At 42.6% G+C, this 16,852-nt stretch overlaps 1 protein-coding gene across 1 annotated transcript in view; it reads left to right on the forward strand.

Annotated features, from left to right (window-relative positions):
- atp2b2 (ATPase plasma membrane Ca2+ transporting 2) overlaps positions 1-16,852 on the forward strand; it is a 143,637-nt gene that overhangs the window by 81,977 nt on the left and 44,808 nt on the right.

The following is a 16,852-nucleotide window of genomic DNA, read 5'->3' on the forward strand; positions in this document are numbered from 1 at the left end:
ATTTCTTTTCACATTATTCATAATCTCTCACATGAAATAGCATTGCTCTCATAATATGCTTTCCTCATTCTTATGTTAATGCTTTAAATTATCTCTTTTCTAACCCACTTTGCGGGTTTTAAGTCTGAAAGAAAGCCTCACCTATAAGACTGTATTAACCTGCGATGAACTCCTTAGTTCTCGTAGCTTTCCTGAAGCACAGATATTTTTTGAAAGTTACCTACTTTTTGACACAAGGTACAGCGGGCAGACGGTGTCCTTGGCTGCTGCTTTTTACATTAATTGAGCATTCACTCGAGTCGCCACCTTGAGAACTGTTGTGTAATTGTGCCTTATCTGATATTCAGAGCATGGCAGACAGTAATTGAATCCAATCTGCTTGAGTGCCTGAGATGCTCTCTTGTTTACAGTGAATGCAACAAAATGAGATTTTCTCTAAGCCAATTAAACCTTTGTGCAATCAGAAATGCACACACAAAAGATAGATAGATAGATAAGATAGATAGATAGATAGATAGATAGATAGATAGATAGATAGATAGATAGATAGATAGATAGATAGATAGATAGATAGATAGATAGATAGATAGATAGATGCTGTAAAGAGACAGACAAAGACTGAACGATTGATTGTTTGTTTGTTTGTTTGTTTGTTTGTTTGTTTGTTTGTTTGTTTGTTTGTTTGTTTGTTTGTTTGTTTGTTTGTTTGATTGATTGATTGATTGATTGATTAGTAGACAGATGAAGGAAATAAATAAAGTTGTTGTTCATCATCATTACAGGAAAATACTGCACGCGCACAGCCGCACGCGCACACACACACACACACACACACACACACACACGCACGCGCGCACACACACTATGGCGCTCGATCCGTGCCACGTCAAACCTTGACGCGTCACATGAACGCGTGATTTTTGTATTGCTCTGCACTGTACCGTGTGAACTTGTTATTATTTTCCCATTGACTCACAATGGGTACGCGACGCGATGGGACGTGCATGCGTGCACGCGTACCCTTCCCCCGTGCCCTACGCGGGTTACACGTTAACACTTAGTTTATGCGTTTTTAGCGAACGCACGCATCAACGCATGCATTTTTTTTTGGGTCACGCGACTACAGGAGGCAGGCAATGAGGGCTGCACAAAATCACACGTGAATATTGTTGATACACAGCACCGTGCGTGCGTGTGTGTGCATGACAGATGACTGTCAAATAAACCGTCATGGTGATTATAGCGTGTGTGTGTGTGTGCAGTGTTATCAAAATAGACCGTCACACGTGATTGTTGTTGTTTCACAGCACCGTACGTGCGTGTGACACGTTCTATATAAAGTAGCTACACTTTAATACGAATAATAAAGATCATCTCTCATCATAGGCCTACCTCATGAATGAGTTTGTGCGCAGATCCAGGCTGCATTAAAGGCTTGCATTTATTCTATGATGCTTTTTGTCCCCATATAGAAGCTAATAACTGTATTCATCTTTAAAACTCGTGTGAAACTTTCATCAGAAGTCCATCATTTGGGGTTTATTGGTCAGTCAAAGAGACAAGGGCCACATGGGCAGACCATGAAGTGCTATAAATAATTATAGCCTATAATAAAAAGCTATGCAGATGGATGGATCATGGATGCTCTATTGATAATCAAAATGCGGGAGAACTTGCGACCAGCGGTGTCCACAATCTCCACATTATCCCCCCTCATATAAACTTGGGTGCAAAATATGGCATAACTGACCGGTGATTAGCCTACCAAGTCCGATCCAATTCAAACATGTCTGCGACTGCAACTTAATTTGGTTCATAAAAACACAGTCTAGGGGAATTATGAAAATGTACTTAAAGTACCAAAAGTAGGCTAGAAGTAGGCTACCCATTTCACAAGTTTTCAAATAAAATATAAAAATCAGCAGATCTACAAGCGGAGGGTCACTGGACATGAACGCGGCTCCTGCCCGCAACAAAAAAAAGACGAGAGAGAAAGGGGAAGAGAGAGAGAGAGAGGGGGGGGGAGAGAGAGAAAGATAGAGAGAGAGAGGGGGAAGAGAGAGAGGGGGGGGGGGGAGAGAGAGAGAGAGAGAGAGAGAGAGAGAGAGAGAGAGAGAGTCACGGCCCTCTCAATCAATCAATCTCGAAAGCAGTCCAAGTTCATGTTCAGTTCAATACCATTGCTGTTGCAAATTCCAAGCCATATTGAAGTATAGGATAATCCACAATGAAATGATCGTCCCGTGGTGATTGATCACAGAGTAATATTGTGGCTTTTCCAACAATCTAAAACTAAAGCCACAGTTTTTGATCAGGGGGCAGGCTGGCAGGGGATGTATGTATAGTCTCGTGTCTCGCTTTGTTTAGGCTATACAATTAATCGCAGAGATCCAAGAAGTTGCATCAATCACTCCACAATGCGTCGAATCGCCATGCATTGTGAGCTTGTAGATCGGCTATTTTCAAATGGCCGAAATGTGTATAGGGCTGAAGTTAGCCCTGAAACATGACTGTCATGCCATGACAGTCATGGTGCCATGTCCCCCCAGTTTATAGCGGTGTTCGATTTTTTTTTACATTGCCAACTCTCACATGTACACAAACGTTCAGATGTCAAATATAAAGTGCTTACCCCTGAGCCACGGATGTTACAGGGCGATCCGGACCGCGATAAGTACCCGTATCTCCCGTATTGTTAAATAAAAAGCATTTTATCCCATCGCCAGCCTTTTCCTTTTTTTTTGGTAATGTATCAGAGTGCAATACACCTCCCAACCATTAGTGTCGCATGGTTGAAAGTATCGGAGAAAAATTGGAGAAAATGGCTGGCGATCGGATTAAATTTTTTATTGAACAATACGGGAGATACGGCTACTTATCGCGGTCTGGATCGCCTTGTAACATCCATGGCTCGGGGTTAAGCACTTTATGTTTCAAATCTGAACGTTTATGTTCATGTGAGAGTTGGCAATGTAACAACAATCGAACACCGCTATAAACCAGGGGGACATGGCACCATGACGCTTGCGTCATGAGAACCATGGCGAGGGCTGAAGTGTGTTTAGTGATAATAACCAATTACCAAGATATAACAAGTAGGCTACTAACTAAAGTTTTCAAATAATTATAGTGGAATAGGCTAAAAAGTACAATATCTGCCTCTAAGATGTAGTGGAGTAGGAGTAAAAGTATTGAAAATTGGAAATAATCTAGTAAAGTAAAATTACCTCAAGATTGTACTTAAGTAGGCCTACAGTACTTGAGTAAATGTACTTAGTTAGTTACTTTACACCACTGCGAGAGAGAGGGGCTCGAGTCGCAAAGCGAGTTAATTCAGCCAAAATCTGTCACTTGCGTTTCAAATTGTATTCTTTGATCGGCTGGTGAGTGATATAACTTAACTGTCACAACTTGGTGTTTATAAACATACTTGTGTGTGGATTACGGAGAAATTTGAATGAAGTCTTGATCGGGGAGGCTCTATATACGCACTTATGGATATCTTTATGTCAGTCCGTGCAACGTACGGTTCGCGGCCCCGGCCGGAGCGGCTTGGAGCGGCAGCCGGTCATTGAGTAAATGTAGGCTACTTTATACTTTACAGGAGGAGGAGTACTTCCAATTTTCAATACTTCTACTTCTACTCCACTACTTCTCAGAGGCAAATATTATACTTTTACTGCACTATAATTATTTATTATATATATAATTATTGTTTACAAAACTCACATTAACCACTTCACACCCCATATAATATACAAGATTTGTATTTGTGAAATGGGACATTCTGCATAATGAATATTAGCCTACTTTCTACTTTTGGTACTCTAAGTACATTTTGGTGCTCCGTGGCGGGGCGGGTTATGAAAAAAACCTGACCCGCGCATCACTGCCCCCCTGAGGTGTCCCCGGACCCCACTTTGAGCACCAATGCGCTCATCTTCAACAGGAGTTGGATGGGATGAATACATAATGAATACATAAACGCATTTTGATTGGTCAAAGGTCTAGCAGTCACCAGCGAATTTCCGCAAAATATGACTGCTGTCCGAATAAATAAAAGACGCATTTTCGAATTAATGAGGCCATAACATAACATAAATAATGGGAACAAACGATACCGAACAAACTTCAGTAATATTGCTCTGGCGGAGCTGCAGCTGATATAGATATAGAATGGCCACTCCGGTTGGGTCTCAGAAGTGTGTGAGTGATAAACGTAAATTATATAATTAATTTGGCCTGCAATTATCTAATGCTGCCAGAGAGAACCACAATGTTCTCTATTTCTCGCAAAAGTCTAGAAAGACATGTGTCCATGGCACGTCAGTGCGCCCCAGCCATGATTTTTTATTGTATAATAGAAGGCATGGGCATTTTAGCATTTTTGGTTGTGCATGTTATAGTGCCCTTGATATCAAAACGTTTCCCCGTTAGTGGTGCGTAAAAGTGTGGTTCTTTTCGGTGAAATGACATTGTGCGCATCGGGCGCATCTGCTTTCGGGGATTTGAGTCAAAAATGATGATTCTGGCATTTTAGGGATGAGATCTGATTTGACAACTGTTTGTCTTATATTAGGAGGATGTTTGTAGACAACTCTGGGCATGTCCTTGAAAGTAGTGGCCAATTTTGGGTCGCTACTGAGGATATACCAATGTTCCTTTATTGTGCGTTCAAACTCCTTACCGGGCTGAATATTGTACAATGCATAAGGGAGCGTTACATGGGGAGGCGTCCCGTTCGGACTGTAGGGTATAGTCCGAACGAGTCTGTTTGGTCTGGAGTCACCTGAATACAGGAAAATTAACTAGAGAGTTCACAGAATAAATACAATTTTGAATTAGAGCAATCTCTTGAGAAATGACATGGTGTCGGGGAACTGAGGCAAGAGGAGGCATCATAACATACACCGGACCCGACATTGGTATCATAGGCCTACTGTAGGCATAGGCCTATAGCTTTGTATTGCCTTGAAATAAAATATTATTTGACAGACATGGCTATAGCCTACATGTTACTGATTATTTGGAATGTTATATTATTGCAACCGCTGCAATATTGATTGTAATGGATGCATAAAACTCAATGGAGGGAAAGGGCGCGCACAGTGCACCATGCGTAATGGAGCGAGGGAGGGAGTGCTATGACATATAACAACGGTAATAACAACGGTTATAACAACGGACTAATGTTAAAGTCCGTTGTTACTCACGCCATAATCCTCTCAGGAGCATTGCATGTAAAATCCAAGACATATACAGTCAATATAGTCTAATAGGCTGCTTTTAAATCTACAATAAAATGACAACGGATTGTCCCCTCTCCTGCTTGTCGTTCCGTGATGATTTTTACTTTTTTCTCACCATCATGCACTCTTATAATATCAACCATTAAGCACAGTCAGCTGGCTGGTGTCAATTATCTTTCTATACTCAATGACAGCTGCATGGAGGAGACTCAGGAGAGTAGACCTCAAAACAATAAAATAACCAAATAAATATCCTAGGCTAAATTTCGTATACCGGGCAATTATATCAATGAGAGAGCGAGAACGAGAGAGAGAGAGAGAAACGGAGCGAACGGAACCATTCAACACCATACAGGTTCGGTTTAGCTCAGGATAGACAATTCATATTTTTTTCCTGCCCTTTGATAGGCTATACTGAGAGAACATTAAATAACAACTAGATAGATACAGTGAGTGTGTCCAATCCTACTACAACAGCACTACAAGGGACATTCATTCCAATATAAAAAATAAAGTTGCAGCGGGGATATCATTAGGCTATATAGAGGCAGCTGCGCATCATTGTTAAAGTAACACATTTAACATTCGACCCATGAACTTCGACGCTGACGGCCCCAACGGAGGTTGCACCCTCCGTTTTTAAAAATAATCCTGCAAGGATGACAGACCCTGCATTCAACCCGTGTGTGCACCGTGCGCTACTCTGCGCAGAAAGAGGGTTCTCGTCACAGTGAATGAGTTACAGCATGTTTCAAAGCTTTTTCATAATAATACAAGAACAACGTGACATTCGGCATAATGAGTAGCCTATACGTTCTACTTAAGTATATTTTGATGCCAATACTTTTGCCATAAATGAGCGTGCCTTCTTTCATAGACTGTAAGTGTTGCGCTCTCTCTCTCTCTCTCTCTCTCTCTCTCTCTCTCTCTCTCTCTCTCTCTCTCTCTCTCTCTCTCTCTCTCTCTCTCTCCATTTATTTATTATAATGACCATGAGCGGTCCGGTGTTTATGTATTATTATTTATTATCATAATGACCATGTGCGAATGCGCAGTGACGTCATCGTACCTACATGAGAAATGTGACAAGTATTATAGGCTAGTTTTACCGTGTCTGGTACCAATACAAAAAAATAAACTGGTCTGAAATAGATAAATATATAGCTTACAATGGCGAAACAATATTATTTATTATTATTAGGCTATTTAGTTAATTTAATGCGGGGTATTTAGAAACAAATATTAATATCTAAATTGTATCAATGCCACTAACCTGGATACATGGATGTGATAATAATTTTATATTTTTTAGGCTACACGATCACACAACGCGATGCAGCACATATATCAGGCCTCAGGCGTTCACATGATGCGGTGCAGCACACCACAATAATCACGCCTGCTTTCTGCGCTGAACGCACGCACACACGCACGCACGCACGCATAAAAAAAAACCAAGTCACATTACACGACACGTTCACACGCTGATGCAACACGTCACGCTTGCTTTCGTGTAGTGTATGCGCAGAACGCACGCACACACGCACGCACGCACGCATTAAAAAAAATCACACGTTCATGTGACGCGTCAAGGTTTGACGTGGCACGGATCGAGCGCCATAGCTTTCGTGTAGTGTATGCGCAGAACGCACGCACACACGCACGCACGCACGCATTAAAAAAAATCACACGTTCATGTGACGCGTCAAGGTTTGACGTGGCACGGATCGAGCGCCATACACACACGCACACGCACACGCACACGCACACACACTCATACACCATCTGTGTGTCTGTCTGTCACTATAGTAATCCCATGTAGAGTCTATTCATTGATGGTTGATCAACTGATAAATGTCCTTCTGGAAGGTGCATAGGGAGTGATTGAAGCAGGCAGGACATCTGTGGCAGCACCATGTCACAGTCTTCGCTTCCTTCTCCTCCAGGCAAGATCACAGTCTTAACCAATGGGCTGCCAAGATGGAGTGCCACGCTTTTGTGCACCTTGGTTCCTGTGACATGACCAGTGTTGCCTTGTCTGCTTATTATAAGCAAATTTGGGCTTGTATTTCTGTGAAGTTGCTTGTAAATATTGGTAGTTGCGGGTTGCGGTTTGTTGGGCTTGTTTTTAAAGTATAGAACTTATTTGGGCTTGCTTCCAAATGTTGTTTAAACCAATGGCTTTTCATGTCAAAGAACCCCAAATTAATATGTATGTCACCAGGACCCTGATCTGAACATATTTTGTACCAGGGACCCCCATACAAGATTTGTGTGTGTTAAAAATATTCCACACTTGTAACTTTTTTCCCCAGATTTGTTTTGAAAATTGCAGATCTACAAGCCCTCTAACGAGTCACATCGCTTTCAAATAGCCAATGTATATAGGTTTGAAGTTCTCATGTGACCTAGTTGCTTCCTTTGGACTTGTTCTTATAGACCTGGTTGCTTATTTCTCTCGCAAAATCTGGCAACGCTGGACATAACAACCACAGGCCATCAGGGTACAGCTAATTTGCTAGCGTTGCCAGCAGTCTTGCATGCATCAAAAGCTTAATACACACAGAATAATTATGGTTCTTTAAAAGGCTATAATATAGCCTAACCTGGAACCATATTATGGTTCCACAAAGAACCATCACCTACTAAAGAACCATTTTATTTAGTCTATGGTTCTTCATGATCCTCATGGAGCTAGATAACCTTTTTTGTTGTTGTCGAAGTTCATTGAGGAACCGGAAATAGTTCAGTAAGGGTTTAAGTTGTTAAGGGTTCTTTATAGAACTATTCAAATAAATGGCTCTTTAAAGAACCACGGTTCTTTCTTTTGAACCAAAAATGGTTCTTCTATGGCATCGCTCTGAAGAACCATTTCCGGTTCCAGTTGGCACCTTTATTTGTCTGTGTGTACATGCAGTATGCAGTATGCACTGTGCAGTAATGTCTATAATTAGGTTTACAGTTACACTTCTGACAGCACAGAAATATTCAATATGTTGCCTTATCTCATACTGACATGCACACACGTGCACATGCACGCATGCACGCACGCACGCACGCATGCACGTGCACTGATCACACACACAATCTAAAATATGTGGTAGGTGTGAACGGGAAGAAAATCTCCCCCTACGAACAATGACTTCATTGACACCATTTCAGTTGAGATCTACACATTAAATAGCTTTGAAGTTATTTTTAAAGATCAGCAGTTGCAAGCATTTGCGTTCTTTGTTTCATAGACGTACTAACATCATACCTCCAACCACTCCAGAGAGCAACATTTACAAAACAGCAACTTCTTCTTCTATCCCCCCCCCCTTTTTTTCTAGACTGATTCGCTCCGTTGAGCAGCCTTTTTTTCCCACTTCGCTTGTCAGTCTGGTCGTCTCCAGAACTCGCTCCGTTTACGAATGTCACCTCTTACGTAGGCATGCCATTGCTGATTGGATAGTGCTCAACGAATCACAGTAAGAAGGGAAGTGGCTTGAATTTGACATTGGAAGGCTCTGATCCGCCCCGCCCACAGACCATTACATTGGAAGGCTCTGGTCCCGCCCCTCCCACAGACCAATCAGAGTCCGTGGCGCCTGGGCGTCCATGACCACCCCCTTTCACATAGCAAGACGGCCAGACTGACAAGTGAAGTGAAGTAGAAAAAAAAAGTCAGCGGAACGGAACGAATCAGTCTGGGTTCCAGGCTACTTCTACTGGGACATCAAAGTTCAAATCTTGTGGGTTGATTACACTTGCCTTTCCCCCAGAGCGTTTCCCTGTCCAGCCTGAACTTTCTGATAGTGCTACAGTATTGCAGAGCGTCTCCCTGGAAGGATGCTGCTCTCCATTACGTCAGACCATTGTGCCCTCAGAGCTGCTGAGCTAGACAGGAAAGAAAGCCCCTTCAGACCACAGCTTAGACTTCTGCTGGAGGATTAAATCTTCACTGTCGGGCAGAAACCTTGTATCTCCATAATTCAACTTTTTATGTATTTTTCATAAATTGATGCCCGCCTAGTTCATCATACAAGTGTGTTGCACATAAGTAGTGAAAATGGCAGATCTACAAGCTCACAAAACAACAAAATGGCAAATTTGAGACTTTTTAAATCTCTACATTCACAAGAGAAGTTACTGTGTGCTATATATAACAGCTATACTTTTACCTTATGTGCACTTTCAGCACCATGGACAGCTCAATGTAGAAGCTATCCAAACCAACCCCTTAATTAATAACTACGACACAATTAATGGACTGAAACAATTATATTTTTTAGAAGAAAGTAGAGTCTACCGTCGTGCCTCAGCCAAATGTAGGCAAGCCTGGTGCATCACAGGAGTAGGACACACAGCACATGTGGAGAAGACACTGGTGCAGCGCGGACAGATGAAGCCTGTTTTATTAAGGTGCAAAGTACAAAAAAGTATTGACTGACGTTTCGATGCTACTGCATCTTCCTCAGAGTAATGGCTTCAACTGTCCGAGCTTTGCTCCAGTGTCTTCCCTACATAAATGATATGTTTTACTTTAGAATGAGGAGAACTCTGCTATTTTACAATTGCATTGAAATCTTGAATGGATATTGTTTTTAACAATAAAATGTAATGTTGTCCAATCGGTATGGTAGAGTATGTTAATACAATATATTTTTTACAATTGGGGTAGGCTCGCATAGCCAGACCTTTCACAGCTCCGCCCACTCCGCTTGAGAAGGCAGAAAGTAGGCGGAGCTGTGGAGCGGCTGGCTATGCAAGACTACAATTGGGGCGGTTGTATTTTGTCTCCCTGCTCTTCTATTGAGACATTTAGATCGTGTCAATGGTCATGTCTCACCTAGACACAGGATCTAACCACACGTTTTTTTTTTAAATATATATTTTTGGCCTTTTTCTGCCTTTATTGATAGTATAGTAGACTGACAGGGAATTGGGATAGAGAGATGGGGAGTGACACGCAGCAAAGGTCGTCGGGATCGGGATTTGAACCCGATCCTGCAACTAGGCTGCAGCCTAGGTGCCCGGACTGCAAAGCCAGCGATCCGGGCTGATCTGACACCAGTTTTGACATGATGGTCACGATTCAATTTATCCCCTGAGCAAGCAGACAGGCTCTATTAGCTCAATGGTAAACATTTCAGCACTTGCACAGGAAACCAGGTTCAAATCCAGGGTAAATCATGCTTTGAGATATTCTAAACGCTAGTTGTTTTTCTTTTTATTTCTGCGCTGTTGGCCTGGTTGGATCTTTCAACTGTAAATAATTGCTCATAGAGATTATTTTATTTATTATTTAAAGTAATTTATTATTTAGAATACCAGCTCAGTGGCATTGTGGTTAAACTATCTGTACTCACATCGGGAGGTCAGCGTTCAAGCCTCGGTCAGCGTTCAATCCTCGGTCAGCGTTCAATCCTCGGTCAAGTCTGACCAAAGACTATAGAAATGGTACCCAATGCCTCCCTGCTTGGAATTCAGCATCAAGCGTTGGATTGAGGGTATTTATTTAACCTTTAGTCCCTGTGACACACTAGCATCATGTCCAGGGGGTGTACGTGTACATCAAGCTGCCTCATGCTATGGAAACAGGAGATATGATCCTAAGCTATGAACCACATGGCCACTTTTACCCAACAAATGAATAATGGTGGATTGACTCCACCTAAAGTCAATTTGATTCATACGATTATGAAAAAAATATAAAAACGTGTGTTTATGTGAGTTCTGATAGGGGGGTAAAATTGTAACATTTAGTTCAACACGTCCCGAATAATTCTATCATGTACCTTCATCAGTCTGAAATTTTAAAACACTAACAGCTGCTCTCCTTTTTCCTTTTAGAATAAGAATTGTAATTAAATGTAACAATGGGGCTTTTGTGCTCACTAATCTCTGGCCAGATCCCCATTCCAGAGTCCATTGCATTTGAATAGCTGCAGCTCAAGGTGAGAAATAACTCCTTTTGTTTTCTGCTACAGGCAGGCAAATCTCCATTGTAACGCCTCGCTTCCTGCCGCCTTCTTTCATGGAAATTGATGCTTTCGTTGAACTTGATCTTGCGGTTAATTAATTTCTATTTAGACTTGACGTGACCGACGGAGCAATTAATTCATCTTGTGACGTTACTGTATGATTGTAAGAAAGACGGACTTTACGTGATCAGTTGAAGTGATCAGATCATTGACAGTGATAGTCCTGACTTGATATACATGCAAATCCTTTCATATTTACATGCTGATTTCAGCTCTGAATATTATATCCATGACCGGGAAAGCATCTGTGTCATTTTAAGATTTATTTGGCTATTCAAAAATAGCAGATATACAAGCTCATCGTGCGGCACCGAGTACGTTGGCATCGGACCCGAAACATCTGTCATCAGTCGGGCTCCAGTAGACAGAAAAGCATTCGGTGAACAATATTCACCCAGCACAGACCTCCTCTCAACCCCAATCCCTCAGAGCCCCTCCAGTGCTACAGAGTGCTGGCTGGTGTAGTCTTATATAAGAGTCCCGTCCTGTGGGATGCCAGGATGGCTGCTGTAGTGTATGATGGCCGTCACACAAAGGGACAAAGGCAGGCTTTGATATCCATATCAGTATCCCCCTGCTGCCTCTCTGGTTCCATAATACACTCCCTGCTATAGCTGTGCTGCTTCTGTCTGCATGTACATATGCTATAGAAGTAGGTGTGCAAGTCTGGAGGGGAGAAAGAACAAAATGTACCCCATTCACATTCTTATACACAGTGTGAGCACACAGACGCGCGCACACACACACGCACACGCACACGCACGCACGCACGCACGCACGCACGCACGCACGCACGCACGCACGCACGCACGCACGCACGCACGCACGCACGCACGCACGCACGCACGCACGCACGCGCGCGCGCACACACACACACACACACACACACACACACACACACACACACACACACACACACACACACATAAAGATTGGACGTGTATGCTAAGAGTGCATGTGCACAGTATGATGTTGTGGTTCCTACATATCATTGCTGTCTGGCAGAAACCTTGTATCTCCATACAACATTTTTTTTTAAATCTCCCTGTGAATTAATGCCCTACTTCATCATACAAGAGTGGTGGAAATAGCAACCTACAAGCTTGTAGATAGGCTATTTTCACTATTTACAAATATTTAAAAAAATTATAATAAAAAAGAAAGGAATGGTTTTAGACATACAAGGTTTCACAGCGAAAGAGACGATATGCATTATATAGTATAATCATACACAGTTCCAATGCCAGACTACGATCAGCAGGGGGTCATACATTTTTCATGGGGGAAACATCCCTAGATAGGCTCTAATACAATATGTCACGTAGCCCATAAACGCAATCATGCACCGCAAAATGTGAAATTACAAACAACTAGAAAAAGTGCCCCTCGGAGCACAGGTCTCCGCCAGGTCAGGTAGGTGAGTGTGGACCAGCAATGTTCTGAATTCGCCAATCAGGATGGAATGTGAAAAATCACTTGGCTATAGAGATAATGTGTACCGATTTGCGTGATGAACAAAGTCTTGTAAAAGTCGGCCTCCTGGTGGCGCTATAATAGGGCAATGTTGAAAGGGTGGCATTTGTTCCTCAACGTAGTGTGAATGTGTGTGCAAAGTTTCACGGCAATCAGACACTGCGTTCATGATTTGCAGCATTTAGTTCAATACGGGCCATTCCTGCAAACTTTAGAAGTTAATCGTAGCCAATCAGGATGGAATATATAAAAATCAAACAGATCCGTCTTGATCTCATGACTATAGAGATCCTGTGTAACGATGTATGCTAAATTTGGATACAGTCTGATGGAGTAATATCCAAAAATGTGTTTTACATAAGTCGGCCTCCTGGTGGCGCTATAAAAGGCAGATGTGAAAAATGCAGGGCAAAGGTTTTTCCTTGACCTGTTGGGAGTGCGCATACAAAGTTGTAAACAGCTCGGTGCAGTTACGGGTAAAAACACGAATCGGCCTGTTATAGCGCCACCATGAGCTGATGTGAAAAATTTGAAGTGGCATTTCTTCCTGTGCCTAGTGGGTATGAACATGCAAAATTTCACGGAAATTGCATGCTGTTTTCATGATTTGAGGCATTTTGTTCAATACGGAGCACTTTTGCAAACTTTGGAACCTGTTTTGTTTAATGACTATAGAGATACTGTGTACCGATTTGCGTGACGTTTGGACAAAATCTGTAGGAGTACTGTCAAAAAATGTGTTTTGCAAAAAGCGGCCTCCTGGTGGCGCTATAACAGGCCCATGTGAAAAATTTGGGGCAGAGGTTCTGAATTGGCATCCAGGGAGTGTGTGTGCACAGTTTCGCTGTGATTAAGCCAATGGTGCCGGAGATTAGCTGTTCACAGACGGACACACACACGGACACACACACACACAGACACACACACGGACGGACGGACGGACGGACAGGGGGCAAAACATACTCTCTCGCCATGCCTTTCGGCCTGGCGGAGACAATAAGTAAAATTAAACAATCACTTATTATGCCTATTATTAGTAGACTTACTTCAAACTTAAACACATAATCCTAATGAAATGTGTCATCCATACAGAAAAGACACAGAGATGACATCGCATTAATGTAAATTGTCGCCACCTCCATTGAGGGAGGAACAGTAAGAAGAGGAAAAGGTCCTTAGCACTCATTCAAAATTCCAAATTAACTGCACAGTTCAACCCTGACACAACAACAATAATTAGGCTAATGCATTTTGCCAGTGCATAATTATCAACTAAAATACAATAGGCCTATATGTACGTTTTATTTATTCAGTTCAGTCACCTTCATTAGCCTAGAGCTGAAGGCGGTGGTTGTGACCTGCATGAAACGTCCAGAGAACGTGTCCTTCCTTTTGGCACATTATGCTCTGAACCTCTGTATCTACCCAGAACGTTATTAAAGAAAATCAGACTCTGCACTAATTGTATGCGCATTAGTCAGTTTTACTTACTTCCACAGTAGAAGTGATATGTTGACAATTGACATATTACATAATATGCAGAGATTCACCCACCCACGCACGCACGCACGCACGCACGCACGCACGCACAGCACAACACAACACGTGCACATTGAACGCCATTCTCACTCTCTGCCATAGCCATACTGACACCGAGGGTGATGGTGTGTGGATCACATGCTTGTACGTGTGCTCCCAGCACCACTCAGTCCCATGTTGCCTCCACCACCTGCTCAGGTCATCACCCCTGTCAGGCACACACGCACACGCTCACACGCACGCACGCGCACGCGCACACACACACACACACACACACACACACACACACACACACACACACACACACACACACACACACACACACACACACACACACACACACACACACACACACACACACACTCACACACACACTGTATACACAAGCATACATGCACAGAAACATGTGGGTGGTTGACTTGTAGAACTAAAGTAGGTGTAACAATCGCCCTTTTACTCGGAAAGGGTAACCATTAACTAAGAAGGAAACAACAGGATCGGCAGGATGCTAGTTGTGGTTACTTTATTTCAAGCCACCATAAATAATAATTGTCACAATCAAATGGCAAATAATAATACACCTCTTGGTTTTTAACTACTGTCCCTGTCTCTTTCCCTAACAAATAAAAGAAATAAACCAACAAATCAAAGCACAAAACTTATTTCACACACTCTCCCCCCCCCAATCAAATCCCACTGTCTTTAGTAACCCCGCGGATCACAGTGCAAATATAAACAGTCCCCGCGACGGTCCTCTTCTTTACCGCGCCTCCGTGGCTGTAAAGTTCCTTAATCCCAATGGAAAGCAAGCGCCGTCCGCGACGACGGTCGAAACAATAATAAACTTGGGGTACCCCTCTAAATTGTAATCCACAAGAACATAATCACTCGGTTTGGTCTCACCGGCCTCGGCTCCTCCCGGTTCCAATCCCGGCCGGCGTCTCGATCACCACCGCAGCGCTCGAAGTCCCGCAGCAGCAATGTTATGTTACCCTCCCGCTGGGTTCGATAGTTCCTAACTTCAGGCCGCAGTTTACACTTAGTCAATTCTATAATAACTTTAGCGATGTAACACTGGCGCCTCGGAGCTCCGCTCTTCCACCCGTTCACACTAGTGCTCGGGCTGTTTGTTTGATTTCCCTCCCCCGTGGCACACCCTCTATTTCTAACGTCGGGTGGCTCCAATGTTCCAATCACCCGCAGCACTCAGCCCCATTACCTCTCAAGTGAATAGGAATATATCTCAGTGTCCAACATGTCGCATATCACTCGTATACAATAACATGCATAAACTTAGACCAAATGTTACATATCAATCAGACATAATAACACCCATAGATCAAGTAGATAAATATAATAAATATAATGTGCATTTGTCACATAGGTATATGAAGGATCAGATCAATGTGTGGTGATCTACTGTACATTGCATAAAGACATCAGCGCAGAGGCAATGGAAAATGCCACTGAGTGGCTTTTCATTTGTAATCATAATGAGCTGTGTTTAGTAGCTTTCTGTTTCTGGGCCACTTCATCCATTTCCAATCTCATATAATTGACCCTCAATGATGCTCATGATAATATGGTACCATTTTTGTCTGGTTACATGTCGCCTTTCCAACGTTAGCTAACCCTATACCTAACCCTAACCCTAACCGCACGCGGAAGCCACTAGTCGGAGTAGTGAGATGTCGGAATGCAGACATTACCCCTTTTTGTCTACGTGGTCTGTGTCTCAGAGGAGGGCTGTGGACAGTTCAGCCACCCGCCTACCAGTGAAATCATCAGTAGGCAGGTTTGGTCATTTCAAACAAGATTTAGCGAGAACAATGGCTACTATTATAGCATGCTAACGTTCCTGGAAGAGAAAGCCTGCAGATTATGATTCCCTATCAATGGTGTCACTGGTAGGACACAAACCAAATGGACTTTTTTTTTTTACCACATTATCATCATTAGATTAGTGAAGACCAATTATATAAGGATAGGTTGAAAATTGAGGAATTGCTCCTTTAAGTTTTTATATAATTGCTTCTGTGTTTTGGTCATAGATGCTGGGTGCACAAATTCAACTCAACTCAACTTTATTGTCACATCACAGGTTTAAAAAGTGGGTGAAATTCTTCGTTATACAGTACAAGCTCTGTCATTGCAGTCTCAAGAAAGGTGCAGGGAAAGAAATTAAACTGAAAGAACAGGTTAGATGTCAATACGGTCTGTCTGAAATACCAGGATCTGTGCTTGCATTTGTGCATCTTTTTGCAGTTTTCTGATCTGGTGTAGAGCTAATCTCTCAAGACAGATTCTGCAACAGCAGAATCTGTCAGCACTACTGCCTTAAACATGTAATGTTGTTTTTAGTAGGAATAAACACAGAATCACCTGAAACGAAGTTTGACTGAAAGGGGGTGGAGCCAAACCAGAGTTCCTGTTTAACACAAAACAGAGGTCCTACTCCCAGAAAGGCAAAAACAAAAGTTTTTTTAACGAATGGGTTCCCAGATGGTTGTAGAGCAGAAATAACTTTGCGTCAACAGGCGAGCAGAAAAAGAGCGGAAACCAAGA

The sequence above is a fragment of the Gymnoscopelus microlampas genome (assembly GCF_963454915.1).
Source record: "Gymnoscopelus microlampas genome assembly, chromosome: 7".
NCBI lineage: Eukaryota > Metazoa > Chordata > Actinopteri > Myctophiformes > Myctophidae > Gymnoscopelus > Gymnoscopelus microlampas.